The sequence below is a fragment of the Schistocerca piceifrons genome, chromosome 11, assembly GCF_021461385.2.
Source record: "Schistocerca piceifrons isolate TAMUIC-IGC-003096 chromosome 11, iqSchPice1.1, whole genome shotgun sequence".
NCBI lineage: Eukaryota > Metazoa > Arthropoda > Insecta > Orthoptera > Acrididae > Schistocerca > Schistocerca piceifrons.
In genome coordinates, this window is record NC_060148.1 from 98,645,962 (window position 1) to 98,663,642 (window position 17,681).

A 17,681-nucleotide genomic window follows, 5' to 3' on the forward strand; every position below is an offset into this window, starting at 1 on the left:
AGTTGTCATGATATTGGGTAGTGTTATATTGTGCTGTGACTCAAGATGTCCTCTTCTTACTTCTTCAAGCAATTCGTCATCTTTTGAGATCACACTCGCAATAATCACAACCTGGTGCGTACGTTTTCCTGTATCACTTACCAGGTGCAAGGATGTCTTACGTAGGTCTGGTTCCTCAAGGACTGCTCTGACTTCAGTCACACTTGGGGGTGTATCTAGTGACATTTCTTCTGCCAACTCTAGTACGAGGTTTGTCCGGAAAATACGTATAAAAGTTGAATAATAACTTTATTTTGCAATTATTCAGGTATTACAATATGGTCTCCTTCAATGTACTCACCCTGAGACGCGATACATTTCTGCCAACGCCGTTTCCACTGTTAATAACATTGCTCAGAGTCTTCAGTTGTGATGTTGTTTGGTTGCCGTGCCGTTTCCGCCTTGATGGCTTCCACATTTCCCAAGTGCCGCCCCTGAAGCACCATTTTGCATTTGGGGAACATGAAGTCACACGGGGCTAAATCGGGTGAATAAGGTGGGGTGATCTGTCACGGTGATTGAGCTTCGGGCCAAAAACTTGCGCACAACGAGCGACGTGTGAGCGGGCGCATTGTCGTGATGAAGGATCCACCTGCCCCCTTTTGCCAACTCCGATCGAACATGGGCCACACAAGCTCTGAGACGTGTCAGAACTTCAATGTAAAAATTTCCGTTCACTCTCTGGCCGGGAGGGACAAATTCCTTGTGAACAATGCCCCTAGAATCAAAGAAAACAATCAACATTGTCTTCACATTGGACCTTGATTTTTGCGACCTTTTTGTTCTCGGTTCTCCTGCTAGTTTCCATTCCTTGCTTTGAGATTTGAGCTCCACATCGAATTCGTAAAACCAGGACTCGTCTCCAGTGATGACTCGGTTGAGAAAGTCCCCTCGTTCCTCTGCTTCCAACCAATCCTCACAGCACTCAACCCTCTTTGCTTTCTGTTCTGGCGTCAATTGCTTTGGTACGATTTTCGCACACAATTTCTTCAGTTCAAGTTTTTGTGTCAGAATTTCGTGAACGATTGTTTTGGGGATTGACAGCTCGTCAGCAATCATTCTGAATGTTAATCTACGGTCTTTAAGAACACAAGCCCGAATTTGTTCAACATCTGCATCGTAACTCGATGTCGACAGGCATCCTGGGCGAGGGTCATCTTTCACTTCTTCTCGGCCATCCCGCAACCTTTTTAATCACTTTTTCATGGTTGGTTCCTTCAGAGAATTGTCTCCATAAACCTGTTTCAAACACTCAGAAATCTCACGGCCATTCTTGCTGCAAGAAACTTGATGTTGACGTGCTGTTCCTCAATCAGATAGAGCTCCATGCCGATGGCAGGTGAAAAAGGGTAACTGACAACAAGTTGCCGCACCCTCCCACCTTCACGCAGAGTGCTCTGACTCGAACTGAGCGTTGATGGGATTGATTACAGCAGTAGTCCCACCTGGCGGTGACAGAAACTTGCAACATAAAGACATTATTCAACTTTTATACCTATTTTCCGGACAAACCTCGTACACGCTGTCCGTCCGGTAATTCTGCATGCATTGTTAATGCGTCAGCTGAATATAAGGGCTCACTCATCAATTCTTCCTCTTCTTGATTCCTGTCTCTTCTTATATCTTCTATCATTTGTTTTTGTAACTATTCCAGAACCTTGATCTTCGCATATAGCTATCTAGCCAAGATCTCTGCAAATCCTGTTCAGACCTCGGATCATAGGTAATATTTTCCAAATATGAAAAGATCCCATCAGTTGCTTTCTTCAGGCCAGATTCATACTAAATTTTCAAACATCTTACTCTAATACAATTTGTCATCACATATTCATGTAGTCTGACACTCAAGTCACACATTTCAACAAAACCATAATTGAGAGGAAAGTCATCTTGCCATATGTACACTGGATCTCCCTCATCATTTGTTACCTCAGGAACTTCAAAACCATTCCTCTTCTTCCTCTCTGGTAAACAATAGTGACCGTGCTTTGACATGTAGTACACGTCACACAACCCGCACCATTAGAGTTGTCTGCCACATCTGGGGTTTTCTTCATCACTAAGTCACATCCAGGTCCTCGTCAATTTCGTGGCGTAATGCTCGAAGCAGTGACTCAACAATTGAATGGAATCTTTCTAACTTCAAACATTCGTGCATCTTCTTAACTCCATAATCTTTAGGTTGAAGAGATGCTGCACACAATAATTGATAACTTCTATACCTTTGCAGTTCTTCAACAACTTTCTTAACTCCTTCTTTAACTTACTTAGAAGACAAACGTGTAGTTGCTTGAGATTTTACTATGTCTTCTAACCTCTTCTTCTCACTCTTCACAACCTCTCTCACGACTCGTGAGTACTCCTTGTAGACGACGCACTTTAACGCCATGCTAAAGTTGTACTCTTAACTCCTCCTAACACAATGAGCCTCTGCTCTGGTACCCTAATATCATTAGAGACAACGCAAGTCAATGCAGTTAAAACTACATGACAAGCGTCTCATATTAAATAATAATTTTGAAGGATAATTATTGTTTTGAATCGCGTTCACACTTTTACTTATAAAATACTTTATTAAAATATACATATGTTCACTTTACAAAAGACACACGAAGACTATCTATTGCGCCTCATCACTCACGCATATATACACAAACATAGCTGTCGCCACAATCGATACTTCTCGAACATACTCGATATAACTTATTCTAGAACGATGTTCTGGAACTTTCTCATATCCGATGTAAATGTATTACATAATTCCAACACACCTCCTTACATTTATATCGCGATGTTTAACATATTCCTAATTTTAATGAATTTTTCTTTACATAACGACTTTGTGAATATATCTGCAACATTTTCATTTGAATCTACTTTAACAATATCAATGAGTCCCTGTAAATAATACTCATTCACAAAATGGTAATGCACTTCTATGTATTTTGGATTCTTTGTAAAATTACCAAACTTCGCTATATTTAATGCTCCTGAATCATCTTCATATATGACAATAGGTTTTTCAAATTTAACATTAAAAATGTCTAAAATATCATGTACAAGTTTCACCTCGCTTACAGCTTCAGACAATGCTACATATTCTGCGAAAGTTGAAGCCTTTGTAACACTCGCTTGTTTTCTTGACTTCCAAAATACAACATTACCAAGTAATCTAATTACATAACCAGAAGTTGACTTTCTATCCACACTATCACCTGCCCAATCTGAATCCACAAAACAATCTAATATCTCAGCACTTTCATTCGTACAATAGTTTAATTTCAAATCTTTAGTTAAATATAAATATTTCAAAATTCTCAAAGCATATTTAAAATGAGTACTACTGTAACAACTTTGGAATCTGCTCAAGTAATTCACACTATAGCTAATATCTGGTCTAGTACCCGAACTTACGTACGAGAGTGCATCTATCGAGTTTCTATATCTAACATCATTACAATCTTCATACGCTGGTTCTAACTTTAAATGTACTTCCATTGGAGTTTTGTACAAGATCGAATCTTCAATTTTATATTTCGCAGCTAACGAATCAATATATTTTTCTTGACTCAAACTCATAACTCTTGTTTCACAATCATAATTAATATTGATGCCAAGATATCTTTTTACCTCACCTAAATCTTTCATATTAAATCATTTTGACAATAAGTTCTTAATCTTAACAATTTTTTCTTTTCTCACACAGCAAATGAGCAAATCGTTGACAAAAATAATCAAATAAATCAAGACATCTCCATCTCGCAATACATAAAGACAATAATCATATTTACTCCTTTTAAAACCTAAACTTCTTAAAAACTCGTCAAGACAATTGTACCAAGCTCGTGAGCTTTCTCGCAAACCATACAATGCTTTATACAATTTGCAGACTCTATCCGTACCATCATCATATCCTCTTGGCTGCTTTACATAAACTTCAGATAAAACTTTACAATTTAGAAACGCAGTCTCTACGTCCATTTGTTCTGTAACCAAACCTTCTTGACAACAGTATGACAACAAAATCTTTAATGTTTGCATATTGGTTACTGGAGAATAAATATCCCAACGACTTCTTTTTGTTGAAACCCCCTGACAACTAATCTTGCTTTGTAAACACTTTCTGATTTCTTTGTGAAAATCCACTTTACATCAATGGATTCTTTATCAACTGGTTTATCTACTAATTCCCATGTTTTGTTTTTGTTCAAACAATCAATTTCCTTATTCATCGCTTTTTCCCAATAATTTGATTCGGCGCTGTTAATCGCCTCCTCAAAGCTTTCCGGAATATTTGCACTGCAAAAGTTTACATAAATAAAATTGCTGTAAACATAATCATTTAATATTTTTGGTTTTCTTTCTCTAGATGATCTCCTCAACTCAAGTACTTTCTCTGGTTCATGATTATCAGAAAGCTTTTCATTTTTCTCAATTTCCTTCTGTTTTTCTATTAGTTCAGTTTCATTTTCTATACTTTCGTGTTCAGAATCACTAGAATATTCACTTACTGAATCATAATCTTTAAACCCAATACATTTAACACCACTTTCAACAATGTCCACATGTCGAGCAACAACTATCTTATTATTTATTAGCACTCTGTAGCCTACTTCACAATAACCCATTAAAACCCCCAAATCGGCTTTCCTATCCCATTTCGACTTCCTCAGTTGCTCAGGTACTCTTACAAAAACTCTACTCCCATACAACTTCAAATGATTAACATTAGGTCTTTTCCCCAGTAATATCTCATAAGGAGTTTTCTTTTCAATGGTGTTAGCTAAAGTTCTGTTTTTGAGGTACGCTGCTGCACAAACCACTTCAGGCCAAAATCTTGTGTCTACACGCGCTTCGGCTAGCAGACACCGAGACATGTCCATGATGGATCTGTTATACCTTTCAGCCGTACCATTAAGCTCATGCACATAAGGTGTACAAGCATTCAATACAATTCCTTTTTGTCTCACAAATTCATAGACATTTTCATTTAAATATTCCTTGCCATTGTCACATCTTATCTTTTTAACAGTTTTCCCAGTGAGATTCTCAACTTCATTAATATACTCTACAAAACAATTGTATACTCGATCTTTAGATTTTATGGTGTAAACACGAGCTGCCTTACTGTAATCATCAATGAAAGAAAGAAAATATCTTACCCCATGCATTCCAGTAGTTGAGTGAGGCCCATTTAGATCCGTGTGAACAATTTCTAAGATTTCTTTTGCTTTGGTTCTATTATTTTTAAAAGGAACATTATGCATTTTGTTTTCGATACAGATTTTACATTTCATAAATTCTGATTCTAGTTCTGAAGGAACCCCATCTAACAATTGATGTTTACATAAAGTATTTAGATAATTGAAATTAACATGTCCCAAAATGCGGTGCCATTTTTCCTTTGTTGTCATATTATTGTCTTTACTCATAACATTAACATTAACTTCTCCTTTATTAATAGTACTACTCATTTTATACAACTGACTCTCTTTCCATGCAATCGCAATCAATCCATTAGCTTTATCAAAAATTTTAGCATTATTCCCTACTGATACAATTTTGTGATTATCTGTAATTTTGGCATAACTGATCAAGTTTTTGTCTATGTCTTTTACAAAGAAAACATCTCGCATATTAATTGGAACCATTTGATCATAGACAGGAAAATTACTAATTACATTACCAACTTTAGTAGCTTGCAAAATTTTTCCATCAGCAATTTTTACATTTATAGGTTGTTTTAAAGTTATACTCTTAGAAAAATATTCCTCATTATTAATAACATGATCAGTACAGTCACTGTCTAATAACCAATTGATTTGAATTTGATTGTTGTTACTTGACTCTACTGTTCTATTTTGACCTATCATAGAATTAACCTCTGTTATAAAACTACTCATACCATGATCACTCTGATGGTAACCTTGCTTGCTGTGATGCCGACCGCTGCTAAAACCATGCTGCTCTCCTCGACCACGTTGCCTGCTGCAATAACCTTCACGCTGCATGTTGCCGTAATTTCCACGCTGTACATTGCTATAGCCTCCACGCTGCATATTTCCATTACCTCTGTCACTACTTTGAAAATGTACTCCACGATGCCATGTGCCTCTGTTACTTGTTCTTCCCTGGTTACAATCACGTTTGAAGTGACCTGCTTTGCCGCATCGATAACATACTTGCTCCTGATTTCTTGAATTCAATTTTCTTTCTGTGTGAAAGGCATTTGATTTTACCTCTTCATTTCCAGTTTTTGCATTCCATAATTGAATCTTACTTTTAACGTATTCAACTGTCTGGTCCTCTTCCTTCAAGACGTCCACTAAGTCCCCAATATAGCTCATTGACTCTGGTAACGTTCGCAGCATATAATTTAACTTCTCCTTTTCCGTTACTTTAGCGCCTGCAGATTTCAGCTCATTTACAGTTTTTTCAAATGCACTGAAAAATGTCCCCGTATTACTGTAATCACTTAACCTCAATTTGTCCAACTTATTTCTGCATAATATTTGAAGGGCTGTAGACTCTTTCGAATATAATTCATCAAATTTCTTCATGATCTCGAAAGCACTTTCTCTGTCACTCACGAATTCTAGTTGCTTATTTGTGATTGCACCATAAATATAGTTGATAGCCTTCAAGTCCTCTTCATCCCACGTTTCGTTGTCTGAGCTCACTTTTGCCCTCGTAGTCACTGTATGGTATTTCTTCATTTTTAGGAAAATGATTATCCGCTGCTTCCAGTTCCCATAGTCCTCGCCATCAAATACAGGAATAGTTATATCAGCCATGTCGAACTTTCTGAATAACACGCGACGGCCACAATATAATATTTAACTTCTACTTTTCTTTTCAATAACCACGCTCTGCTTTTACTTATAAAATACTTTATTAAAATATACATATGTTCACTTTACAAAAGACACACAAACACTATCTATTGCGCCTCATCACTCACGCATATATACACAAACATAGCTGTCGCCACAATCGATACTTCTCGAACATACTCGATATAACTTATTCTAGAACGATGTTCTGGAACTTTCTCATATCCGATATAAATGTATTACATAATTCCAACAATTATACTTTTTGCCATCATTAGTGCATAATTTTTAATTTATGAAAGAACTAAAATAAAAATATGAAGAGCTAACCTTGACAATTGGTCTTCTGTAGCATGTGTTACCCTTTAAGATATATTAAACACAGATGCTCCAGTAAATTTTTAAATAATGGCGTAAATGGCTGGCCTTCTGGACTTGAAATTTTTCTAAGTGACTGATTCTTGAAGTGTTTAGAATGAGAATCAAACGCTCCGTGATTTAAGAAAATCGTAGCACATTCTCACCTGTAACGTAACTCATTTTGCGTAAACGGAAATTCCCTTTGAAAGTAACACTTCTGAAACCACCATTCCCAATATTTTCCTGCAACCTGTTAGAAATGTAAACAGTTGCGACATTGCACTCATCGAAAGCAGATTTTTTATTACGAAGTATTGCATAGTCTTTGACACATTTTGCTGTCGGCAGACGCTAGTGTGTGCATGTGCACTAGGTTGGGATAAACTGTGACTTTCCAATATCAGTGATTTCTGCGAATGCTACTTTTCAGTAACTGCGATTTGTCGCTATTAATGAATTCACAACTTGTATCCTTCTGCTATTTCTGCGATTTTTGCTGCTCCTGCGACTTAAGCGATTTCTGTGACATCCGTGATTTATAATTGTAGATGTTCGTCATTAGTTGCAAGTAAGAAATGAACTGTGTCAACTCAGTCGAGAATTATGTTTTCGCATGTATAGGCGATTATTTGTCAGGGCCTAACCCAATTGACAAAAAGTTACCTGAAATGGTATTATTAATACTTCCAACGATTCTTCCTCATTTGTTACATGATATACGAAAGGTACGCCTGCCCACTGACAAAATTTCATCGCAACAGAACATTCAGTATTAAGTACGTTTTACCTCTGTTCTTCATTTGGCTTTAGTTTTATATTAACAGGACAAGTGTGAAAATATTGATAGTCTGATGTTGAGAATGATAACACAAATTACAACACAGTACCATAAGAGTTTGTGGAAATGTGATGGGTTACTATCCGGAAATCAAACACTTCCTCTTTATATTTCGATACAGATCTATATTTAAGTACAAGCATCTACACATGTATATACAAGAATTCACATAAACAGACTTAATCACCTCAAAGTTTTCGTCCAAAGAACTTGTCAACAGAGAGAGTCCTCGTCAGCGGGTCACTGTTTATATCAACGCCACACAGCTCCCCTTCCCCCGCATTACAGGGTACTTGTTATTAGTCCCGTAGGGGGGGGGGGGGGGAGACAGTGTAGTGTCTCCGTCGTATTCAATGACGTCCTGGGGTCTGGTAGCTGGACGATGGGTACCTCCATATCGTCCAGCGATGAAGTCAGTGGTGGAACACGAAGTGGTAGGTGCTTCACAAAGTCCTGTAGACGACGTGGTCGGGCGAAGCGATGGCTGGCTCGAGAGATAGCCAGTGACCCGAAGTGTGGAAAAGGAACGAAGAGCGGAAAGACGATTAAAATCTCGCTGAGTGGAGGGATGAAAGTGCATAGGAGGGTGAGGTCACAGTGTCGAGGGAGGGTAAAACACCGTTGTCCCTCGACTTCCAAGCGCTCGTCTGATAACGGAGGGTAAGAGTCCATCAGAGGGGAGGCTTGTGTCATTGTGGTGGGATGCTTGGTCATCCCTCCAAGGAAACAAGCTCCGGGCAGTAAAACCGCTTCCAACTGTATGGACAACATCCTCCCGACCATTTCGGCGCGAGGAGGTCCTTCTGACCAGGTTGCGGATTGGGCATTGCCGGTTTAGCCACCGCTACCTGCTCTCCGGTGACCCAGCCCCGCAGTGCCCTTGTGGTCAGGCATTAACAGTGCGCCATGTTTTATTGTCGTGTCCCCGTTTTAGTCAATTTCGTGTTGTCCTGTCCCTGTCATCTACTTTACCGGATGTTTTAGCTGATGACGCTCGAGCAGCTGCTCGTATTCTGCGTTTTATAACTTTAACTGGCTTGTCCAAAGACATTTAACCTTTTTACTTATTTTATCTGCATCTTTGTCAGTTCCTTCTGGTGTCCCCCCATCCCCTTGAGTTGTAACAGATTCCATGTGCTCTAACAATAGTGACTGGGCGCTAATGACCTCAGCAGTTGAGCGCCCTTAAACCCAACCAAAAAAAAAAAAAAATCCATCAGAGGGATGAGGACGTGACCGTTATCTACTACCAGCGAGACGTCTTCCACGCGGTGTGCCGCAACTGAGGTGTGAAACACGATCATTGGAGGGTCGGCCTTGGGTGGTGTGGATTGGAAAACCCACGAACGGAGAGTAACTTGATCTGTCTGGAAAACCAGCAAAAGGAGAGTCGCTAAGGCTGGACATCGGTGAGGGACGATAGGCCCGAGTGACGTGTGCCGTATCATTCGAGGAATCCGAAACATGGTGCTGGCCTAGGTTGTCAGCCGTGTCAGGACAGCCTGATGCCAGAGAATCGGAGTCCACAAATCCACTTTTGACCCAATGCAGTGAAACTGTCTGTGGGGTGTCCTTGACAAGACTGTCTCATGTTGAATCCCATTTTGCAGAACCTTGAGGGGCCCAGGTAGGGGGGGCTATAAAGGTTGGCATATGGTGTCCTCCCGTTATGATGTGGGAACAGTCTCGGACAGAAGGGTGGATAGAGGTGCATGTTCTTGAAATGCGTACACAAGTAGCTGATGAATCTGGGAGGGGGAGGTGAGGAATCCTCTTGAGCCGTGCGCTGGACTAGTTCGTCTGGCAGTACGGGGTTCCCCACATAAACCACCTCTGCAATGGTGCCTAGATGTCTGGTTTGTGCATTAATCTCACCCTAAAAGGACCCAATGTAAAGCTTCCAAGTCCATGAGGAAAGTGTTGGGTGGAGAAGTCATGGCGACAAAGAATCACTTGTAGCACAATGAACTGGTGTGGGAGACATGGAATGTACTCAAAACTCGTGAAGGGGTCACCACTGTGGGAATGTGATGAGTTACTATCCCAAAACCAAACACTTCCACTTTATATTTCGATACAGATGTATATTTAAGTACAAGCTTCTACATGTGTATAAACACCAAGTCACATAAACAGACTGAATCATCTCAACCTTTCGTTCAAAGAACTCGCGAGCAGAGAAAGCGTCCTGTTTGCGGGTCGGCACCACAAGTTCATGTTCAGAATACAGATTCTAACCATGTTGTTACGTTCACAAGTAGCTGAATCACATTGTCAGGCACACGATGTGGCGATAATTCAAAATATCAATGATCGCAGAACTGGAAAAGTTGCCACTGCGTCTTTACACCATCTTCGTTTGAAGTAAGGTTAGTTTCTAAGTTTGTGAATGAACTTAGCGGCATCGTTTATGCAAAGTGTGAAGCTTCTGCCGCCGTCCCCCCCACCCCCAGCCCCCTCCACCACCCCTCAACTGATTTCATTTCCAAAAATACTACCAGTTGTATAGCCTAATGTGAATTATATTGCTAGTAATTAGTAGCAGTATAAAAGTTTAATAACCTCATGACTTTCCAGGTGCAGTTCCCATTTCGATTACTGGCTGTACACTACTGGCCATTAAAATTGCTACACCAAGAAGAAATGCAGATGATAAACTGGTATTCATTGGACAAATATATTATACTAGAACTGACATGTCATTACATTTTCACACTATTTGGGTCCATCCTGAGAAATCAGTACCCAGAACAACCACCTCTGGCCGTAATAGTGGCCTTGATACGCCTGGGCATTAAGTCAAACTGAGCTTGGATGGCGTGTACAGGTACAGCTGCCCATGCAGCTTCGACACAATACCACAGTTCACCAAGAGTAGTGACTGGCATATTGCAATGAGCCAGTTGCTCGGCCACCATTGACCAGACTTTTTCAGTTGGTCAGAGATCTGGGGAATGTGCTGGCCAGGGCAGCAGTCGAACACTTTCTGTATCCAGGAAGCCCCATACAGGACCTGAAACATGCGGTCGTGCATTATCCTGCTGAAATGTAGGGCTTCGCAGGGATCGGATGAAGAGTAGAGCCACGCGTCGTAACACATCTGAAATGTAACGTCCACTGTTCAAAGTGCCGTCAATGCAAACAAGACGTGACAGAGGCGTGTAACTGATGACACCCCATACCATCACGCTGGGTGATACGCCAGTATGGCGATGACGAATACACGCTTCCAATCTGCGTTCACCGCGGTGTCGCCAAACACGGATGCGACCATCGTGATGCTGTAAACAGAACCTGGATTTATCCGAAAAAATGACGTTTTCCCATTCGTGCACCCAAGTTCGTCGTAGAGTACACCATCGCAGGCGCTCCTGTCTGTGATGCAGCGTGAAGGGTAACTGCAGCCACGGTCTCCGAGCTGATAGTCCGTGCTGCTGCAAACGTCGACGAACTGTTTGTGCAGATGGTTGTTGTCTTGCAAACGTCCCCATCTGTTGACTCAGGGATCGAGACATGGCTGCACGATCCGTTACAGCCGTGTGGATAAGATGCCTGTCATCTCTACTGCTAGTGATACGAAGCCGTTGGGATCCAGCACGGCGTTCCGTATTACCCTCCTGAACCCACCGATTCCATATTCTGCTAACAGTCATTGGATCTCTACCAACGCGAGCAGTAATGTCGCGATATGGTAAACCGCAATCGCGATAGGCTGCAATCTGACCTTTATCAAAGTCGGAAAAGTGATGGCACGCATTTCTCCTCCTTACACGAGGCGTCACAACAACGTTTCACGAGGCAACACCGGTGAACTGCTGTTTGTGTATGAGAAATCGGTTGGAAACTGTCCTCATGTCAGCATGGTGTAGGTGTCGCCACCGGCGCCAACCTTGTGTGAATGCTCTGAAAAGCTAATCGTTTGCATATCACAGCATCTTCTTTCTGTTGGTTAAATTTCACGTCTGTAACACGTCATCTTCGTGGTGTAGCAATTTTAATGGCCAGTGGTGTATGTTCATATAGAAGAGATAATCGTGAAGATTCAAAACGACTCTAGAAGAATTCCAGATAAAAGAGCCGTAATTGGTAACATAAGTGTGCAGAATGAGTGTTGAGATGGTGTGTCATTCAAGTGATTATGTGATTAAAAACGGATGATAAATGAAAGCGGAGGGTGTGGGGGCATTGGAAAGGATGGATGTTTTGTACGACAATAGTGACGAAGCGGATGATGTCCTCTGCAGTAGGAGGAGGGTGGAGGGAGTTCCTGAGGTAGATGGGATCATCTACAGCGCGGACGGGGATGGTAACCTCTGAGGTGACGGGAGGTGGTTTTGCTTTACATTTAGAGTAGTAGGTAGGACGGGGTCATTACAGGAGCAGGGAGCAGCGAGGTTGGGGCAGTTCCTCCGGGAGTGGGAATCTTTGCAATGGGGACAGGTAGCGGCAGTGACATGGTTGTTACACTGAAGGCAGCGTTGGCAGCGGCGGGATTGGGAGGGGCCCCCTCTGTAAGGAGGCAGTCGACGGAGGAGGAGGATTCGGTGAATAGGCGCATAAGGTAAGAAGGCCCAGTACCATTAAAGATGCGACGGGCCGAGCAGATTTGAAGGTCGGGGTGGGAATTGAGTTCCGCCAACACCTCAGCCTCCGTGACCACAGGGAGGCTTTGTGGTCACGGCAGTGAAGGTTGGCGAGTGTCTGGGAGGTTGAGGCTGTCTGGGAGAGGAGGGAGTGAGGAAGGTGTAAGGGTGGCTTGAGGGCCAAAGTGGACACTTGAGTCGTCGAGTCTCCCAGTCTCTTGGTGGTAAGGTAGCTGCTGGAGACCTTATCTCAGTATCCCTGTGTGAATATGGCCTTATTCGGACTTCACATTCCTCAGCTGCACCAATTCTCAACCAAGTATAAAATTTTTTCTCAGAGCAAATTAACTTATTGGTTCATTTCTTGTATCATAAGCATGTAATACCGGGTGATCAAAAAGTCAGTATACATTTGAAAACTGAATAAATCACGGAATAATGTAGATAGAGAGGTACAAATTGACACACATGCTTGGAATGACATGGGGTTTTATTAGAACCAAAAAAATACAAACGTTCAAAAAATGTCCGACAGATGGCGCTTCATCTGATCAGAATAGAAATAATTAGCAAAACAATTTAAGACAAAGCAAAGATGATGTTCTTTACAGGAAATGCTCAATATGGCCACAATCATTCCTCAATAATAGCTGTAGTCGAGGAATAATGTTGTGAACAGCACTGTAAAGCATGTCCGGAGTTATGGTGAGACATTGGCGTCGGATGTTGTCTTCCAGCATCCTTAGAGATTTCGGTCGATCACGATACACTTGCGACTTCAGGTAACCTCAAAGCCAATAATCGCACGGACTGAGGTCTGGGGACCTGGGAGGCCAAGCATGACGAAAGTGGCAGCTGGGCACACGATCATCACCGAACGACCCGCGCAAGAGATCTTTCACACGTCTAGCAATACTTTGGGTTTTTTTTCCTAATTAAACCCCATGTCATTCCAAGCATTTGTGTCAATTTTTACCTCTCTATCTACATTATTGCGTGGTTTATTAAGTTTTCAAATTTATACTGACTTTTTGATCACCCGGTACATCCATATCATGAGACACAAGGTTCTTAAAACGAAGTACGGGTGTAGGTTAACAGATGGTGTACAGCATGTTAGCTGAGCGTTTTAGTTGCTACTTGTTACTGAAATTGCAGTTACACTCGACAGCGTGTCACAGAGAAAGACAGTAGTATGATCTTAGGTTACCAGATGGCACACGGTGTTGAATGTTCACTGTGCTTTTTAGTTGCTACTTGTGACTTGTCAATGAAATCGCTGCCAAGCACAAGGTTCACGATAAGTAGTACGAAATTCAGCCAGCAGGTGGCAAATAGCGTTGAATGTTAAATGCTACTTGCGACTTCTTTTTTTTTTACTTTATTGTTATTTTAACACCTGAACAATCAGGTAGGCTGGCAGCAGCACAATACGCCGCTCTTCAGCCGAAGAGAGTACAATGAGATAAACAGAGAAGAGACATCACATAGAAAACGACGGGAAAAAACAGTAGACACATGAACATAAAAACACAAGAAGCCGTTCACACTCGATGACAATCCACACGACGAACTGTTGACACGATGCACAAACACTGAAGAAGACGATGGCACTGGTGAACGATGGAGTGTGACGGTGAAACACTGAACACTAAACATGACGGCACACACGATACACTGACGGCGGTGATCTCCGGCGCGCGAATGTCCACTGAGCGTGTGCGAGTCCGGGGACCTGCCAATAGAGGAGGAGGAGGAGGAAGGGGAGTGGGAGAGCGAGATGGGATAGCAGAGATGCCACGGGCAGGGGAGAAAGGGGGGAGGGAGGAAGGGGGAAAGGAAGCCCGGGGGAAGAGGGGTGGAGGGAGGGGACAGGGGAAAAGGAAAGAGAAGGGAAGGGAAGAGAAGAGAAGGGAGGGAGGGCGCCGAAAGGAAAGGACACCGGGAGAGGGGGGCGGGGTAGGGTCAAAGTTGATAGGAGGGGTAGATGGAGGGGACGAGGACATCATCAGGGAGAGGGAGCTGGCGGAAGCCACCTCGGGAGAGGGTAAGGAGGGTGGAGAGATGGAGACCGGGTGGGACATGGGAATACAGGCACGGCAGCGGGCGAGGGTGGGAGAGGAGCGGGGAAACGAGCGGGTGAGGAGGGTCGAGTTTACGGGAGGTGTACAGGATCCGTATCCTTTCAAGGAAAAGGAGGAGGTGGGGGAAGGGGATGAGATCATACAGGATCCGCGTGGGGGAGGGGAGACGGATGTGATAGGCGAGGCAGAGAGCATGGCGTTCAAGGATTTGGAGGGATTTATAAAAGGTTGGTGGGGCAGAGATCCAGGCTGGATGGGCATAACAAAGGATAGGGCGGATGAGGGATTTATAGGTGTGGAGGATTGTGGAAGGGTCCAGACCCCACGTACGGCCGGAAAGGAGCTTGAGGAGACGGAGTCAGGAACGTGCCTTGGCTTGGATTGTACGGAGATGGGGAGTCCAGGAGAGGTGACAGTTGAGGGTGACGCCAAGGTACTTAAGGGTGGGAGTGAGGGCGATGGGACGGCCATAGACGGTGAGATAGAAATCAAGGAGGCGGAAGGAAGGGGTGGTTTTGCCTACAATGATCGCCTGGGTTTTCGAAGGATTGACCTTGAGCAACCACTGGTTACACCAAGCGGTGAATCGGTCAAGATGGGATTGGAGAAGGCGTTGGGAGCGTTGCAGGGTGGGGGCAAGGGCAAGGAAGGCGGTGTCATGGGCAAAATGGAGAAGGTGGACGGGGGGTGACGGCGACGGCATGTCCGCCGTGTACAAAAGATACAGGAGGGGGGAGAGGATGGAGCCTTGGGGCACACCAGCGGAGGGGAAAAAGTTGTAGGAATCCGTGTTATGGATGGTGACATAGGAAGGACGGCGGGAGAGAAAGGAGCCGATCAGACGGACGTAGTTAATGGGAAGGGCGAAGATTTGGAGCTTGAAGAGGAGACCGGAATGCCATACGCGGTCATATGCACGTTCGAGGTCCAGGGAGAGGAAGATTGCGGAGCGACGGGACTTAAGCTGATCAGAAAGGAGATGAGTGAGGTGAAGGAGAAGGTCGTCGGAAGAGAAGGACGGCCGAAAGCCACACTGGGTAACGGGAAGGAGGCGGTGCCGGCGGAGATGCTGGTGGATGCGTCAGGTGAGGATAGATTCCAGGACCTTGCTGAAGACCGAGGTAAGGCAGATGGGACGGTAGGAGGAGACGGCGGACGGCGGTTTGCCAGGTTTAAGAAACATGAGGATACGGGAGGTTTTCCACAGGTCAGGGTAGTAACCGGTGGACAGGACTACATTGTAGAGCCTGGCCAGGGTGGAGAGGAAAGAGACAGGAGCTTCACGAAGGTGACGGTAGGTGACACGATCGTGACCAGGAGCGGTGTTGCGTTTGGTGCGGAGTGTAGCAATGAGATCCTGTGTAGTGATAGGGGCATTGAGTTCCGTGTGTGCAATGTTGTCCAAGTACTGGAAACCCGGGGCGAGGGGAGGGACGGAGGTGTCAGTTCGATCGCGGACATCCGGGAAGAGGGAGTAATCGAACTGGGGATCATCGGGGATGGAAAAGACATCGGAGAGGTAGGAGGCAAAGTGATTGGCCTTACTAAGGGTGTCAGGGAAAGGGTGATCATCATGGAGAAGAGGATAATAGGGGGAGGGTTTAGTTCCGGTAAGGCGACGGAAGGCCGACCAGAACTTGGACGAGTTGATTGGCAGGGTAGCATTTAAACGGGTGCATGTCTGTCACCAATCCCAGCGTTTCTTAGCCGCGAGCAAATTACGAATGTGTCGCTGGAGTTGCCGGTGGCGTCGTAGTGTGTCCGGGTCACGCGTGCGGAGGAAAGCACGGTAGAGACGACGGGATTCACGGAGGAGAAGAACGGCCTGTGGGGGTAGGGTAGGACGGTGGGGGTGGATGGCGACAGTAGGGACGTGGGCCACCACGGCCTCAGACAAGGTCTGCTTCCCACTTCTGAAGTGTGCGTCATTTCTGACGGCGGCCGACTTTAGGTTCGTTCTGCGCATCTGACGTCACAAAACACAGTCAGCCAATGAACAGAGAACGACGTTGCCAGAGCTCGACTGCAGTGCAGAGCACGGACGAGTGTCTTCAGTTTTAGAAATGTTCAGTCATAAATAAAGTAATTGAACAAAAGTAATGTCTTGATAGCAGACTTTCTTTTATAGAAAGTTTGGAAAAAGCATTCTTTATACCAATTGCTTCATATTCTATTAATTAATTAAACCAAACAAGCAATAAGCCTCCTAATTCAGGTGATAGCAAGGAAAGGTGTTTGTATCATTCTCACTAACCGCTTTTTCGCAATAAAGAACAGCGGTAATTGTTTATTTTCTATTGTACTTCGACGAAACTTGAGTAATTCATCATCATATCAAACAGTGTTTGTCGGTATTTTGCGTGATATTTTAAAGTCCTCCGGGAGATAGAAGGGGTGACGAGCAGCCTTAGCGTAATGGTTAAAGTGTATGGCTGCTAAGCGAATGGTTCTGAGTTCAATCCTTGATCGACGCTTAACATTTTCTTTATTTAAAAACAATATCGAAGTGTAGCTCTTCAGGCTTTCCCGGCGATCTAATGACATCTTGGGTTGTCGGGTGTTCTGCCCGATATCAGCGTCGTACTTGCAAGTACGACGCTGATATCGGGCAGAACACCCGACAACCCAAGATGTCAATATCAAAGTGTCTTACTTCATGTATTTTATTCGTTTGAATGTAATTTTTTGAAATTTCTAGTGACAACTAAAATCGACCATACGGAAAGTATACGCTATGGACTTTTACCTCTGAAAACTCTTCAAACTTTCGTGCAATGGTTTACTACATCTAATGATGCACAATAACTGCGTTGAACATCGAAACAAAATTAAGTCATTTATGGGGCGAAGGTATCAGTCAAGAAGATGTGTAAAAATCAAATTTTTGCGCCAAATAGTTTTTGTGAAATCGAATGATAAAGTGTGTCAAAGCAGCCGGAACAGC